This window comes from Felis catus, chromosome B1 (genome assembly GCF_018350175.1).
Source record: "Felis catus isolate Fca126 chromosome B1, F.catus_Fca126_mat1.0, whole genome shotgun sequence".
Classification (NCBI taxonomy): Eukaryota; Metazoa; Chordata; class Mammalia; order Carnivora; family Felidae; genus Felis; species Felis catus.
In genome coordinates, this window is record NC_058371.1 from 52558694 (window position 1) to 52575563 (window position 16870).

The following is a 16870-nucleotide window of genomic DNA, read 5'->3' on the forward strand; positions in this document are numbered from 1 at the left end:
TACAACTCCCAGCCCTGACATGTTTTATGCACCCCCGGGGGGCTTTGATCTCCTTGTCTGCATACATAAATGAGAGGATTACCGAGACATCCAGAACAGGGCACCAAAAATGTCTTTCACTGAGGTGCTTTTGCCTCCGGCAGATAAGAGCGACAGGCTGCAATCCCCGGGAGCCATTAGGGCCCTGAGCTGCAGGGTAACTTCACTCAGGAAGAAATGGTTTAGGGAGACTGGCCTAGAAGGATCTCCCTGTCATGATTCCCCGATATTGTTTATATCTGGGTGATGTGGATAAAGAAACCGATCACTTCTGGCACCGCCTTACCTCCCTGGAGATTACAAGCAGCTGTGGCTGACATTTGCCAAGGTTGCTGTGACTGACCCCGCAGTGGCATATGGTCACTGTCAGGACTTCCGGACGTGGGGGCCGGGCTGAGACCCTGGGCTGGGGACTGGTATTTTTAGGACACTTGGAGCCCACGGCTAGATTTAGGCCAGCTCTCCAGACTGTTATGAAGTCTCAATGTCACTCCTGCTTTGCCCCATCTCTGAGAGAGAAAGGAAGGGCGATAGAGCGTCTGGGGACTGTCGCCCTGACCATCTTTTGTCCAGTGGATGCTGGGGGCCACTGTTTGGAGGTGGGGGTTCTTTAAATGCACACCCAAAGTTTCAAGGTGGCAACATAGATAGGGTAACTAACCAGCAGAGAGATGGGGTGGGGCCTCATTAACTAGATCAGCCAGGTGACCGGGGACCTCACATGTGGCTCACCTGAGCAAGCAGCAGCCCCAATCCTGATTCTCTGACCCTCATTTGTTGAATAAGGCTACTGTATCTACTGACATATTTATTACATGTGCCCGTATGTTCTAGGGATAGTGAGTCCATGACGAATAAGGCACATTCCTTCCTTCAATGCGCTCAAGATTTTGTCATCATTTTCTTCTCAGTGAAATAACTGTGTAGGCTCTCTGGGTTGGAAGAGATCCTGAAAGACTGTCGAATCCATCCTTATCTAAAGTTTGAGGATCTTCTACAATATCCCTAGGAAAGAATCATCTGCTTGAATACATCTGGTGATGGGCACCTCACTACCACAAACCTTGACTATCGTAAAGCTCTTTCTGTGTTGGACCAAAGTTTGCTCTCCCTTACCATCCACTCCCTGGTCTTCCCCCTTGTCTCTGAGGCCGAGTAGAACGAGGGCGACCTACCTCCACAATCTTGTGTGAAGGAGTCTCTAACCCCCTGGCAGGCCATACTCCACACCTGTCAAATGCAAAGGAAAATTAGGTAATGCTGAGTCCTGCCCCTCACCCAACCCCGGTACACCCACCAACCCATACAAGGCCTTTGTGGGAGTTAGAAAGTGGCGGCTCTCTCCAAGACTCATTACCGCCACCTGCTGGAAGACTACACCAAGCTCCTGTGTGGTGGACAGAACTGCGCCCCACTTCCTGGGGACCCTGCTCCTGCCAGCCCACAGCGCTGTGGCTCTCTATTTTCTTCCATTTGCTCTGGGATGTGAGAAGAAAGAAGTCTCAGGAGTCTCAGCACAGAAAGGGGGTTGGTGATGTGTAAGCTAAAGCCAAAGTGATTTCTTGAATGTATTTTATAAGAACAAACAAAAAATTCTTAAGCATCTAGATCAATCCTCCTAAATTTCAGAAAGCATCTCACAGTTCCAGATACTTTTAGCCTCTGTTCTTACCCCCTTTCGCTTTCTTGACTCTGCCTTTTTTATCTTCTTTCCTATGTTGATGCCTCATTCCCAGGGCCCGAACCCCAGCTGCCTCGTTCAGGATTGAATGGAGAGGGTGAGATAATGAATTATGGATCTTGCTGAAGGATAAGCCAGCTTTACCAATCTCTAACCCTGAGCCATGAGGGACAATCCGGAGAGAGAAACTCAGTCATCCTCACTCCCTCAGGCTCTAAGGGCTGATCAGGGGACCCATGTGGTGCAGACAAGAGGCCCAATCCCATCCTCCAGTAGTTTCCAACCCAGTAGAGTACCTGACCTGGACTCGATACAGACATTTCCTTCTTGGGAGAAAAGGCCACTCTATCAGTCTGATTTATTCAGTTGCTTTCAACAAATGACCGTCAGTGCCAAGAATACAGTACCACGCCCCGATTAGCCACAAGCTTTGGGCAACATGCAGACCTTTGTTGTCTATCCTGTTCAGGCCACCTGGGGATGCTGGGTGAGAGAGGGCCTGCCTGCCCAGTGCTCTCATTCTCCAGTCCCGCACGTCTGCAGCAACTCTGTGCAGTGCACTTTCGTGGAGATGACATTTGAGCTGGGCCGCGAAAGGTAGGTAGATTTGCAGAAGCGAAAGCAATCCGAGGTACCATGAACAGACGAGCGGATAAACCAGAGGTGGTCTACCCACACAATGGAATATTATTCAGCCTTAAAAAGGAAGGGAATTCTGACACGTGCTTCAAGATGAATGAACTTTGAGGACATTTGCTAAGGGAAAGAAGCCAGGCACAGAGGAACAAACACTGTATGATTCACATGAGTCAACTTCAGAGAGACAGAAAGTAGATTGGGGGTTCCCAGAGGCCCGGGGGAAGCAGACAGGGGAGTTAGCACTCAATGGGTGCAGAGTTTCGGTTTGGGATGATGAGATGGTTCTGGAGATGGATGGTGGTGATGATTGCACAACACTGTAAATGCACTTCAGGCCATTGAATTGTACACTCAACAAGAATCAAGATGGTACATTTTAGATCATGTATATTTTACCACGGTTTCTTTTATTTATTTTTATTTTTATTTTTTAAAGTTTTTTTTTAACGTTTATTTATTTTTGAGACAGAGAGAGACAGAGCATGAACAGGGGAGGGGGCAGAGAGAGAGGGAGCCACAGAATGTGAAACAGGCTCCAGGCTCTGAGCGGTCAGCACAGAGCCCGACGCGGGGCTCGAACTCACAGACCGCGAGATCATGACTTGAGCCGAAGTCGGACACTCAACCGACTGAGCCACCCAGGCGCCCCACCAAGGTTTCTTTTAAAAGTTAGATGTATTTGGAGATTGGAGGCCAGTGGTGGCAGCACTCAGGAGGTGCAGCAAAGGCACGAAGCATCTCTCTGGTCCGTACCGGAAACAGAGTTTGAAATCCTCGGTACAAGCATTTACCTAGAGAAAGTCACCCCACGTGTCTACGCCTCCGCCTTGTCCTCGGCAGAGTGTGGCAATGCTAATCCCTGCCCGCTCGCTGTTGATGACGACCAAGTGGAACAGCCTCTGTCAGCCTTCTAAGCCACAGGAGCGTGAAGCAGTGGCAGTGAAACCACTGCTGGTGGCTGTGATGACAAGAACTTGGGCTGCACACTCACCAGATCCAGGTTCAAATCCCAACTTCTCCACAACTGGTTATGGGACCTTGATCAAGTCACTGGACACCTCAGCTTAGGCTAATCTCATCTGTAAGGTGGGGTCAACATTAACTGCCCTCGGGAAATGCATCAGTCGGGGTACAACCTGGAAAAAGAAATCTGTTCTAAGACTTAAAGCCATGGGACTTTTTTTTTTTAAGTTTATTTATTTATTTTGAGAGAGAGTGCATGTGTGAGCAGAGAGAGAGGGAGAGAGAATCCCAAGCAGGCTCCACACTGATGGCGGGGCTCCATCCCCTGAACCATGAGATCATGACCTGAGCTGAAATCAAGAGCTGGACACTTAACTGACTGAGCCACCCAGGTGCCCCATGGGATTCTACACTGAAGATTTGGTTAATCAGATGATGGAATTGGCGACAAGCCTGACAAAGGGCAGCGAGGTCCCCGGAGCTGAGCAGTGCAGGAAGACACCACCCTGCACCTGGGGGGTCAAGGAGGAAGACATGTTCCTGGAGCCCAGGAACCAGAAAGATCCAGAGAAAACGGGAATGGAGTGGGCCTGTTCAGAGGGAGCAAAGGCATGGAATTGAGGGCAAATAAGATAGGACAGAAGTGGGGTCTGCTCAGCATCTATCTGGCCCTTGTACTGCTACTGAACTCTCAAACAACTTTGCCTGACATGGGCAACTTTCCCTCATAACCCTAGCCCATCAGAAGCCTGAGGGTACGGAGGTGGCCAATGTGCACGCAGGTCCGCTCCTGGAGCAGGCCAGGTGGAGAGGGGAGGAGTACAGAGGGGCCACAGAGAGGTGTCTTGCACGTGGCATCCTGGAGACAGCACTGGGCCCTTGAACCTACAGGAGGGGCTGGAACTCTCTGGGTTCTCTGTCTCCACACGGGTCTGCACTGGTCAGGTCCAGCCTTGGATTGGAAACCACAGAGGTGAGATCTGGTGAGTCCTGTCCACCCTGGAAGTTGATCCGGGGCTGACAAACTGGCCATCAGTTCTTGGACTTGGTCAGGGCTTGATGTGGCCCCACCTCTGCCTCTGACTCCCATTCAGTGCTGCCCGAGTGACCCACCTAATGGGTCACTTCCTCACCCTCAGCCTGGTCACCTCCAGAGGCCCACCCAGCAGGGCTTTCAGCTGACCCCCAGTCTGGGTCCTTTCCATGCCACACAGGACTAACCCAGAGCCTCTCTGCACTACCATCCCTGCCAACGGAGGCTTTTCTCTGATGTGGCTTCTCCATGCTGGCTCCTCAGTCAGTACCCTGAGAGGTGACCCCTCCCACAGCACCACAAGAAGCAGAACAGGCCCTTATGATGTCACCCTCCCTAACTCACCAGCTCCTCTGGGAGCCTCGTGGGCGAGAACAGGCTGGTGTAGACCATCTCACCACTGGCTTCCTCCCACTCCTCACTCCTTCTCCAGTCCTCCAGAACCCTGGGGGCAGAAGGCATCGGCCTGCCCTCTATTGGGCCAGGCCACTCCCTGGGGACATACTTTCCTACTCGAGAGATGAGAGCCACCTCCCCCTGGCCCCCACCCAGTGCCCTGGAGCGTGAGGTGCAGGAGCGGGAAGCCAATGACCAGTAAGAAAAGAGGAGTCAGGAGGAGTTTTGTTCAGGTGATGGCAGACCAGCCGAGGCTGGGACCAGAGGGCAAAGGCACTGAAGCTGCCGGCTCACCAGCTGGAGGATTCTGAAGCTTAGCTACCTTTTCACAAGGGTCTGGGAGCCCTTGTGAAGGTAAAAGTGTCTTCTTTGCTTTGGATTCAAAGATTTGAACTGGGTGCGTTGGGCCTATATGTATTGAGGCAATGGATGTAAGTGTTAACCAGAGAAGGTTAACGCATCTCCTTGAAGGAAGATCTTGAATGACCCGGTAGCACAGCAGGCTCCAGCTTCCAGAGGGCCCTCACCCACAAACACCTGCTCAGGCCCAGCTAAATCTGCTATCTCAGTTCTCTGAATACCCTGATACTAACTGGGACCATGCCATCTTCCCCCTCCCCTCCCTGCCCATGTCCCCCCCCCTCTGGACCAATCATGCTCCCGGGAACCCTTCCCTCCTGCATTGGGGGCATCCTTCCTTCTGCCACAATGCCCGACATGTGCTCTGAGCGGACATTTGAACCAAGCCATCTATCCCCTAGAGGCTGTACCAACAACCACCATCGGGGACCATTACAGCACACCAAGCATCCACCGATGCAGTTCCTCTGGGGTGTGGACAGCTTTGAGGGGCCCCTCCCCCAGACACAGAATTAGATGACCTGTGTTTGAGTCCCAGCCACAATGCTGAACCACCCTGCATGTCACCTAGCCACTCAGAGCTATAGTTCCTTCCCTCAATCAGGACACAGGAAACAGTGTACCTGTCCTGCCTTTCTCCCCAGACGGTGTCAGAGACCCAAATGGGATGACAAATGTCACAGGGCATTGCCGATCATAAATCAGCTGGCAAATACGAGGGAGCACTCTTATTATCCTTGGTGCTCTAACAGTGTCATATTGTTATGAACAGAAAGCTCTAGGTTCCAACCAGCTCCAAAACTCTCCCGTGGACATCTAGCTAGCTGACAGGCTTCATCCACAGGCAGAAGAGTGAATTAGGAGGGGCCTTCAGATGCCATGGATTCTTCAAAATATGTCTATTTCAGTCACTGAATTACTGTTTTAAATTTCTGAAATGCCGGAGAAGCAAAAGCCGCCTCTGACCACGTGTTGCTGCCTCCCACCCTGTCTCCTGAACCGTCTTGCCCGAGGGGCCCCTCCTGGGTGAAGGGCAGACCAGGGCCTCCCTCTGCGGCTCCGCACTGCGCCGGGCCGGCCAAAGCCTGGCGCTTGGACCCGATCCAGCCCGGATAACAACACAGCTCTCCTCTGAGCATTTGAGCCAATTAAAAAGACAAATGATCACCGGCTTATCTTCCCTCCTTCTCTGCCCCTCTCTCCCTTTCCACCCCCACACTTTAGGCCCTCCCCTCCAGGGAAATGGGGCTAGGGACCTCCAGGCTGTGATTCCCTTCTGGAACAACTAGGCTCCCCCGACCTTCTCTCCTCCCTGCCTCCCCACCTCCCCCCCCCCCCTCCAGACCTGCCTGGGGCCTTTCAAGGTCTTGATGGATGGGGCTTCTCCAGCCTCCTCATGGAGCTTCTGAGTGTTTCTGAGACCTTGCGCTGGTGGGCAGACAGTGGGGGCAAAGGAGTGGCCTGGGAGAGATCAGAGCAGAAAGGCCACAGGCTCAAAAAAACTTTTTAATGACAAAGCCTTAGAGTTTATTTTCAAGGTCTGGCCTTGGGGCCTAGAGCTTTCAGACAAGGCTCTAATTCTGGAGGGTCATTCGATATATTTACCCCGTGGTTAAGATGACCAGGTCCTCTGCTCTGAAGGAGGGCCAGCCTTCCCAGGAAAGAATAGGAGCTCTGGGAGGTAGAAAGCCCCTAGGTCTCATCCAGCCTCCAGCCCTAGTGAGCGCTGAGACCCAGAGTGAGTTACTAAAGCCCCCGGAGCCCGCACTCCCATTTGTCAAATGCCTACCTCATGGGAGGGTTAGAAGGAACAAGATATCAGGCATTAAGTGCCTGGCATAGCACTGGGCACAGAAAAGTCATGCTATTAATATCTTTTCCCCACTGTGGCAACCTCAAGACATTTATTCTAATTTCTCTACGGCTCACACCTTCACCTCCTGTCATAACTTTAAGGGACTCATAGGCATCATCAAGAGAAAGTTTATCATGAAATCTAACTGAAAAAACAAACAAACAACCTTTTGTTACATTCACGCCCTGATGAACCACTATTAACTCTTCAAAACTCAGTCCAGCTGTCACCTCTCAGGCTTGTGCCTTCTCCACTATTCTCCCAGAACCTTGATCACACTTGCGGTCTTACTCTGAAATATTGTCAATTGTTCCATTCAATTAATCAATATGTAGTGACTGTTTGCCACGTGCAAGGGACACTGCCAGTTCCAGAGGACATCTTGTGAACAGGATGCAGGAAATTGTCATTCTCCTGCAGCAAATATTCCAGTTGGAGGAGACAGACATAAAAAAAAAAAAAAAAATCTAAAAACGAAGCAACTTGTCTGCCTCCTAGACAGTAGACTTCTCGTCTTCTTCCTCTTCAAATTCTAAGAAACCACGCAGTGCCGACAGAGTAGAAGCCCAGCAGATGTTAATTCTCCTCTCTAGACCACGTTTAATTTTCCATGTTTCTCTCCTCTGGGAAGATGAGCAAGGCCTGTTCACAGGCCCTCTTGGCGGTCAAGGTCCCTCGCTCCTTAGGTCTGAACAGCTCTGAGCGCCCTGTTTCATGGACACACAAGCAGACTCAACAGCCCGCCCTGATACCGACAAAGTTCCACCAGACTCTCGCTGCCTCTGGGGTAGATAGCACAGCAACGAGTCTCACCCGCTGCTCCCCACGGGGATGGGACCCCGGACACAGACACGGGGTAAGGGCTCGCTCCAGGGTTGTGTGTGCAGGCTGGAAGGGACTCCTGCTGACAATCAGAAACTGCCTGCTGAGGCCCGGAGCCGCTTCCCAGAGGACCCCCGCCAGGCAGGAGCTGGTTTCCTTCCTGTTCCCGGCTGCAGCCAACTTTTTGTAGAGGAGCATTTGGGGTAATGTTTGGCTCGGCCAAGGCACAGAGTCGCTGGGGTCCTAGCGTGATGAAACTAAAGAAGAATTCGGAGGTCAGCCGGCTCCACTCCCCCATTGATGGAGAAGACAACTGAGACCCAATGTAGGGAAGAGTCATATTTTAATAGGATCTTGCAGACCACCTACTTCAGGAAAGGAAAACTCCTGGGTTTCAGGCTCCTAATCCATTTTAGCGCACATCACCTTGATCAATTATGGCACTCTCCCTGCTGAACCGTGACAAGGTCCCCAGCCTTCTCAACACGAACCCAGGCACGCACTGCCCACCTAGCACTGGGAACAATAATGACAATAATGATCACGCCTCTGTATACTGGAAACTCACTCTGTGTCCGAGGTCCCCCAGCTAGTAACCACCGCTCACGTAGCCTTTGGCCCTTGGTCAGCCAGCAAGGAGGACAGGAGTGCAGAGAAGCACACACATCAACCCAACACCTCGTTCTGAGCCACGGGCACCAACACATTTTCTCAGGACTGTAGTACATCAGGGACTCAGCTAATCATCTTCATGTTAGTTACTATTTGCTGAGTATCTACTGCACATCAGGTATAGTGCCAATAATTGATACACACAATCTCATTTTCATCCCCAAAGCAGTCCTACAAAGTAGGCATTATTGCCTTCATTTTACAGGTGGAAAAACTGAGACTCGGAGAAATTAACCCACACCCACGAGGTGGAGCAGCTCATCCGTGGCAGCATCAGAATCTGGACTTGAATGTGTCTGACTCTCGAGCCCGTGTTCTATTTTCCCGTGATTCATGTCTCTTCCCAGGAGTGGTCACCCCCAGCGGAGGGTGTTGGGGAAGGGCAAGGTGCTCCTAGGTTTGTGGGCCCAAGAGCCTCTGCCAGCACAGACCCTGGCTCATTGAGGAGATGTAGCAGCTGAGGAAGGGGGTGGATGGATCAGGCCCCTCGCCAGGGCATACGCTCCCACCTGCACCCCCTTCCATTCCTTCCAGCCACCATTCATCTCAAGCAGCTGCACTGTAAGCACATTGAGGGCAGGGCTTGTTCCCAAACCTGCTGGGTCCTGCCCGTCCCAGGCGTGGTGGAGGAAACAGTGCCCGAGATCTAAGTCAGGAGAGTCCGTTTAAGTCAACTCTGCCACAACCCTGTGTGATCTGGAGCACCCACGAAATCCCCAAGCCATCAGCTTCACCTGAGAAATGAAAAGTGCCAGAATCTCCTGTCAGGCGTTGTTGAGGCGATCAAAGGAGCCCATGCGGGCAGAGAGCAGCCCGAGGGCTTGTTCCCAGATGCAAACACACCGCCTAACAGCTGAGCAACGCTTGCTGAACCTCCGTTTCTTCACCTGCAAGATGGGGGTACGGACGGACGGTCAAATCTGCCCCACCCTCTACCTTGCAGATCCAATGGAGGGATGTCTGTGAGGCAACTCTAGGTCATGAAGCACCAACCACATGGTATTGGCCACGTGCTGGATAAGTAGCCACCGCCTGACAAAACAAAACCTCCTTTCCAAAGTAGCAGTGTTAATGGCACAAGACCAGCAGTTGAAAAATGTTGCCAGCTGCTGGTGGTCCTGTGAATGTCCTTGTGCATTCCCAGGATCCCAGATGATTGGCCCCTTGGGAATGGGGCTCTCAGGCCCTTCCCCAGATTGGGCTGTTTGTCAGGACCATCCCCTTCAATGCACTACAAGCAACTAGAACCTTCTGGCTCTCCCTGGGCGGCTGCAGCTGCTGCCTGAGACATCTCCTTGCCCTTGAGAAGGTAGCTTGCCAATGCAAGTTTAGTCTGAAATTCCATCCTGGGGCCTCCCCCTGCGCTGGGCGTGAGGCCTTGAAGACGCTGTGTGCTGTGTGGGCTGGACCAGGCGAAAGTAACAGTGCAAGGGAAAGAGGGACAAGAGGGGGAGACCGTGAGCACAGCGAGAGCCAGGGGTTCAAGGCCGGAAAGCACAGTGCAGACTGGAGGCTGCCAGGATCCCTCTTCTGGCTGAAGCAATTGTTAGTGGTGATGAATAAAAACAAGCCTCTTCCGTAGCCCCTTCATCTTATGACCTCAGATTGTTTTCCCAATACAAGTCCCCCTCACATCCTTTGTCCTGGAATAGCAGAAATGCCCTCGTGACTCCAGCTGAGAACTTTTCAGGCCTTTGCCCACATGGCATCCAAATCTTTTAAATGGTGGACACTTGGGGTCGTTCCTCACCACCTTCCAAAGCCACAGTCTGCTCCGGTTTAGTTATGGACTGAGTCGTGACCCCTCCAGATTCTTACGTTGAAATCCTAACCCCCAGGATATTAGAATGCTACTGCATTTGAAGATCGGGTCTTCAAAGAGGTGACTGAGGTTACATGAGGTCATGGGGGTGGCCCTAATTTGACATGACCAGTGTCCCGGAAAGAAGAGGAGATTAGAACGCAGACGTGTGCAGAGGGAAAGCCGTGGGAGGACCCAGGGAGAAGACGGCTACCTGCAGGCTAAGAGAGAGAGGCTTCAGAAGAAACCAGCCCTGCCGACACCTTCGTCTCGAGCTTTCAGCCTCCAGAACTGTGAGAAAATCAACCTTTTCTTTTTTTCATAAAGGTCTGTTGCACTATTGGTGGGAAGTGCATTTAACAGTTAAATACATTTAAATAATGTATCGGTGACTGCACAACTGCAGCATTGGTAACAAGATAGATAACCGATTCAACTAGAAACCAACTAACAAGTAACTGTCTAAATATTGAAAATACAGCTCTTGTTTAGATGATCCTTTGTTTTGATCACCTTCTTGGGGGAGAAAAGCCTGCTGATCAGTCACACTGGAAATATATTAAGGCCAAGTCTTCTGATATCCATTCCCAGAGGGTTCTTTCAGCTGGATTAAGCCTCCAACTCCAGGGCAAGCCCAAGTTTGTGGCCTCCAGCATCAATGCTCTTCCTGTCTACGAGAGCAGACGCTGTAAGCCTCGAGAAAATCAACTTCTATTGTTTAGGCCACCTGGTCTGTAGTAATTTGTGACAGCAGCCTGAGCAAGCTAAGAATGATTTCACTCAATTCAAGAGATACAAGCTGCCCGGCCACGGTTTGCCAGGTACTGGGCCAGACAGTGTAGATTGAAAGACGACAAAGTCACAGTCCCTGCCCTCTGGTGGCTCACAGTCCAAGGCAGAGGCAGATAATTTCAAGGAAAGAATTCATTTTGGGGGGTTCAGAAGAATGAGCACAAAGTATGAGGTGATTAGTTATGTGGGACTATCAAGGAATACTTCTTAGAGGAGGGGAAACCTGAGGAAATTTTAGAAGGATGGAAGGGCGCCTGGGTGGCTCAGTCAGCTGAGCATCTGACTCTTGATTTCGGCTCAGGTCATGATCTCATGGTTCTTGAGTTCGAGCCCTGCATGGGGCTCTGCACTGACAACCCGGAGCCTGCTTGGGATTCTCTCTCTTCTTTTCTCTCTGCCCCTCCCCTGCTTGTTCTCTCTCTCTCTCTCTCAATAAATAAACATTTACAAAAACAAATAAAAGGATGGAAAAGGCTGGACCATTTACCAGGCAGAAAAGAAGAGTGACTGAGTGTTTGGCGGGCACTGACACATGAAGAGACGTGGTAAATTTGGGGAATTCTCCAGATTACAGGAGCAAATGAAGCACAAACTGGGGCAGATGATGGAAAACCACGTAACCTCTCTGAGCTTGGTTTCTTCATCTGTAAATTGGGCATAGTAATATTTCACACAGTTGACATGAGAGTCAAGTACAACAATGGAGAATATTTTAGGGCCGAGCACTCAAATCTTACTTCAAATAAACTCATCATAAACCCCTTAAATTTCAAATTCTACTCACCTTCTCCCACTACCACCTGTAGTCTTCATTTGGCATGGGCATTCATTAAACCAGGCCAAGCCTGATTTTTTTTAATAAATAAAAAAATAAAACTTTAGATTTAGATTTGCAGCAAAGTTGCAAAGAAGGTACAGAGAGTTTCCGTATACCCCCACCCACTTTCCCCCATTGTTAACATTTGATATTAATATGATACACTTGGTACAATTAAAGAACCAATATTGATACATTATTATAAGCTATTATTATTGATATGTTATTATTAACTATAATAAACTATTTTTTTTAATTTTTTTCAACGTTTTTATTTTATTTTTGGGACAGAGAGAGACAGAGCATGAACGGGGGAGGGGCAGAGAGAGAGGGAGACACAGAATCGGAAACAGGCTCCAGGCTCCGAGCCATCAGCCCAGAGCCCGACGCGGGGCTCGAACTCACGGACCGCGAGATCGTGACCTGAGCTGAAGTCGGACGCTTAACCGACTGCGCCACCCAGGCGCCCCTATAATAAACTATTATTAATTTATTCAAATTTCCTTAGTTTTTACCTCCTTAAGATCCTCTTGCTTGTGACAGTTCTGGCCTGATTCTTTTTTTCCAAAACTATAACATTTGCTAAGAAAAGTACCAAGGCCCAGAGGTAGGGAGTGGGGGAAAGAGTTGGAAGATTTTTCTGAGGAAAATGTGATCTTTGTCAGTATTGTATCATTTGGCTTATCAGCAACGTACATCGGTTACAAATGAGACTTCTCCTTTCACTGAAAAATTGTCTAAGAGCCTGTTCTGGTTGTATTCCCAGCTCATTTTACCCTTTGCACCAAATATAATAAATAATTTATTTTACTAAATGCACAATTTTAGGATTCTTCCCAGCCTGAGTCCTTTCTGCCTTCCCAATAACCCTTCTGTGGTTCAGGTGTCCTGGGTCCTCGGACCATCTGAGCCCTCCGGCCCCCACTGGATGGAGAGGTGAAAAGCCGCCTCCCTTCCTGAGGCCCGATGCACCAATGGGGTGGAGGGAGAAGACACAGCTGCGCATGCTCAGTGGCGTCGATTCTCTCTCAGGACCTCCACTGTAGCCCACGGGTCCATGCCCAACGCCTCATGGTTGGATAAGAAGCTCCCACTCTAAACCTACCCGGGTGGCCTCAGAAGTGGAGTGGGCTGGCGTGGGAGTGTTACTGGTTGTGCCTCATAAACAGGGTGGAGGAATGCCCGTTGCAGGCGTGGGCTCTGGGTTGCTCCAGGAAGCACCTCCCCCAGGTTGCGAGAGTGACCATAAAAGGAAAGTGCCTCACTGGTTTGCCAGAACAGCCTTCTCTGTTCAGAACACTAGGTGCTAGGACTCTGTCCATTTACAGGTTCCATGTCAAGGCCACGTCACAGAGCCCAGGAACCGGAGAAGAACTTGCTGGAGAGGCAAAATTTATGAGCCTGGAGCTTCAGAGAACAGCAAACCCCGCCTCCCACTCCAGCCACACTGGCTGGCTTCAAGGCTGTAAGGAATCACAACATCACACCCTCAGCTGAATGCATCCCCCCCCCCGCCGCCCCCCGTCTTTTGATGTTGTTGCTGAAATGAAAGAACTTTTTAAATGGTTTGAATCATTGTAAAAAGCAGAGAAGTGAAAACTCTTGAACACTGCTCCACCTCTGTCCCTTCCCAAGGGTAACTGATGCTATCGGCTGAGTATGTGTCCTTACAGACATTTTTCAATGGATTTACATGCATGTATGAGTACATTTAGAAGTAGAGTATATTTCTAATATACTTCACTAGTATGCGAGATAAGCTATTCTAATATACTATTCTCATCTACTAGAAATAGAGTATAGACATAGGGTTTCTAAAGTAAGAATGTCATATGATTTATACCACTATTTGCTTACAGAAATTTGGAGGGGTTCTCATTTTTTTCTATATAAACCATACTGTAATTGAATATGTGCCCCCTTTTTAATTTTAGACAAGGCTGGTGGGCGTCCATGTCCCCACTAGGGCCAGATGACCATGCATCTTTCTCTTTGTGCTGGAAGCAGCAAGAGACCACCTCTTGCTATGCATATTTGCCCAGTGTGGCTCGTGCAGAGTGGCCAACAGCACCCAATGTCCTTCCCAAGTTGTCTCTGCTTCCACAAATACAGCTCAGGAGTCATTAAAAAGGTTGGTATTGTTAAATGGCATTCCCAGTTTAGGCTGCAGGCTGTTTAGCCTGAAGATGATCGTAGAGATAATATAGACATTGCATTCCTGTGCTGTGACTGTCCTAAACAAATGATCATTACCCTGTGACAAACAACAGAAATGTATTCTTTCACAGTTTTGAAAGCCAGAGTCTGAAGTCAAGATTTTTGCAGGGCCACGCTGTCTTTGAAGGCTCTTAGAAGAGCACTTTCTAGCTATTTCCAGCCTCTGGTGGCTCCAAATGTTCCTTAGTTTTTGCCTATATCACTCCATTCTCTGTCTCTGTATTCATGTGGCATTCTCCTCTATGTGTCCATGTCTTTTCTTCTGCCTCTTATAAAGACACTTGTCATTAGATTTAGGGTCTACCCAGCCTTATCCAAGATGACACGATCTCAAGATCCTTAAGTGTATCTGCAAAGACCCTTTTTCCAAAAAAAGAAATTCACAGGTTCTGAGGGCTAAGACCTAGACATATCTTCTTTAGGCCACCATTCAACCCACTACAGGGATCATTAGCTCAGTCCTCCACTTCACAGATGAGAGCACCCTTTCCTTCCAGAGGATGACAAATGCTATGGAAAAAAATAAAGCAGACGAGAGACACAGGGAGGTGCCAGGCTAAGGGTGGTTTTCCTCTTTCAAATAGGGTGGTCAGGGAAGGTCTCTCTGATAACATGACATTGACCAAAGGACTGCAGAAGTAAGGATGTGAGTCATACAAGTGTCTGAGGGGAAAGCCTTCTAATGTTTATTTTTGAGAGAAACAGAAAGACAGAGAACAAGCAGGGAAGAAGCAGAGACAGAGACACAGAATCTGTAGCAGACTCCAGGCTCCAAGCTAACAGCACAGAGCCTGATGCGGGGCTTGAACTCACAAACTGCGAGATCATGACCTGAGCCAAATCGGACGCTTAACCGACTGAGCCACCCAGGCTTTGAGGGGAAAGCCTTCTAAACAGAAGGGACAGCAAGTGCAGATCTAGTTTCTGTGTTCCCTTAGCATTTTGTTCCTATTGTTGTAATAATTTTCCACATTACTTTTCCTTTAACCATATACATATTGGTCTCCAGGATTAGGCTGTGGGTTCTTTGAAGACAAAAACTGTATCTTTCTCCTTGTAGCAACCCCAGCACCTAGCCTAGCACATAATGCATGCTACATGGTCAGTAAATATTTGATGAGAAAGCAAATGAATGACAAAAAGAATAAAGAGATGCATGGCTTAAATGGCTTACCACAGAGGTCACAGAGCTAGTCAGGGGCAATGCGAGGACAAGAACACCAAAGCTCCAGTTCTCATGAGAAAGCAAGGTGATGCATTTCAATGAAAGCTCATTGTCTAGCTGATTTTCCTTAAAGAATCAATTGTATCAATATGGATTGAGACACACAGAGTAGATGTGAGCAGATTATGGGACAGAGCCACAAGCCTCCTCAAGTTATGGGCTTTTTTGAGTAAGAATATCCCCACTGCTCTAACCCCAGGAAACAGTTCATAAATGGCTAGTCATGGGGCCAGAAAGAAGAATGGACAAAATCAACAAATTGGGTGTCTCCTGGAAGTCAATCAGATTCCAAGGAATAACCACTCAAGAAACCAGGTGGCTATGGGAGGAGGTAGGGGATGTGACCTGCAGTGCTGGACAGTTGGGTCAGCTGATTATCAGCAGGGGCAGTGGTAGTTAAAAGTGAGACCTGGACCAACTTGGAGGGTGGGAGTCAAGGCCATCATGAATAGAGCCAGGTGAGCTCAGCTCAGCAGGACCTAGAAAATAACTGCAGGTGAATGTAAATGAGACAGGAAAGGGTTTATGAGGTCTAAAGCCAGGAAAGGGAAAGTCAAGAACACAGGTAGAAAGATGGTTGATTACACAAAGCACAGGTCAAAGAATTTGCAGGACCTTGGATAGCTCCACGGGAGGTTCTGTTGAGGGGCATTGGATGACTAGGCTTTCAGCCTCCAAGCCCCAAGGTGAACATTTGGAACCACCTCTCAGAGGGAACTCTGAGATTTAAAAGGCCTTGAACAGGGGCGCCTGGGTGGCTCAGCCGGTTAAGCATCTGACTTCGGCTTAGGTGATGATCTCACGGTCCGTGGGTTCGAGCCCCACGTCGGGCTTTGTGCTGACAGCTCAGAGCCTGGAGCCTGTTTCAGATTCTGTATCTCCCTCTCCCTCTGACCCTCCCCCGTTCATGCTCTGTCTCTCCCTGTCTCAAAAATAAATAAATGTTAAAAAAAATAATAAAATAAAAGGCCTTGTACAATCATGGTAGATCTAACAATTTCATTGTGAAGAACAGAATGGCTGGTACTCTCTGAACACATTTTCCAAAAGTAGTGGCTATTTCATCATGTTTAAGATGTGTTGACCTGACTGATGGTAGTTAAAACCACAATGAGATGCCAGAGAAATTAGTGGTCAAAGGAGGGGCCTTAGCTAAATTTCCAGATCTCCCACCCTCAATGGTACAGACCCCACCCCTGGCTTGCCTGCTCCAGTTGTTGGACCCTGTCTATGTCTTCAGCATGGGGTAATCTTCACCTCTGCAGGAATCCCCAGGCATCTATCTCCAGGCCATGCTAGTGCATCTGTGATGTGTCAACATGAGCACGGACTTTGAAACCACGTAAAAGCAGAGCAAGTTATTTCACTTCTTTGAGCCTCTACTTTGACATTTATAAAGTAGAGACAATAACATCTTGCAAAATGATTACTAAAACTACACAAAGGACCTGGCATGTAACAGAGGTTCCATGAGGAATCACTATTGGTAGGATTGAGGCCACTCCCCGTCCTTCTTAGGGTCACACTCGGGGTCCAGTGTACGCCTCTCAGGGGTGGC

At 49.2% G+C, this 16870-nt stretch overlaps 1 long non-coding RNA gene across 1 annotated transcript; it reads right to left on the reverse strand.

The window, feature by feature from the left end:
• Positions 1-525: 525 nt before the first annotated feature.
• On the reverse strand, positions 526-13192 carry LOC123384869. Its single transcript, XR_006596570.1, has 5 exons — positions 12976-13192; positions 9195-9347; positions 6457-6572; positions 1215-1269; positions 526-1044 (listed from the first exon to the last, which is right to left on the reverse strand). It is a non-coding gene; the product is annotated as an uncharacterized LOC123384869 (long non-coding RNA).
• Positions 13193-16870: the final 3678 nt, after the last annotated feature.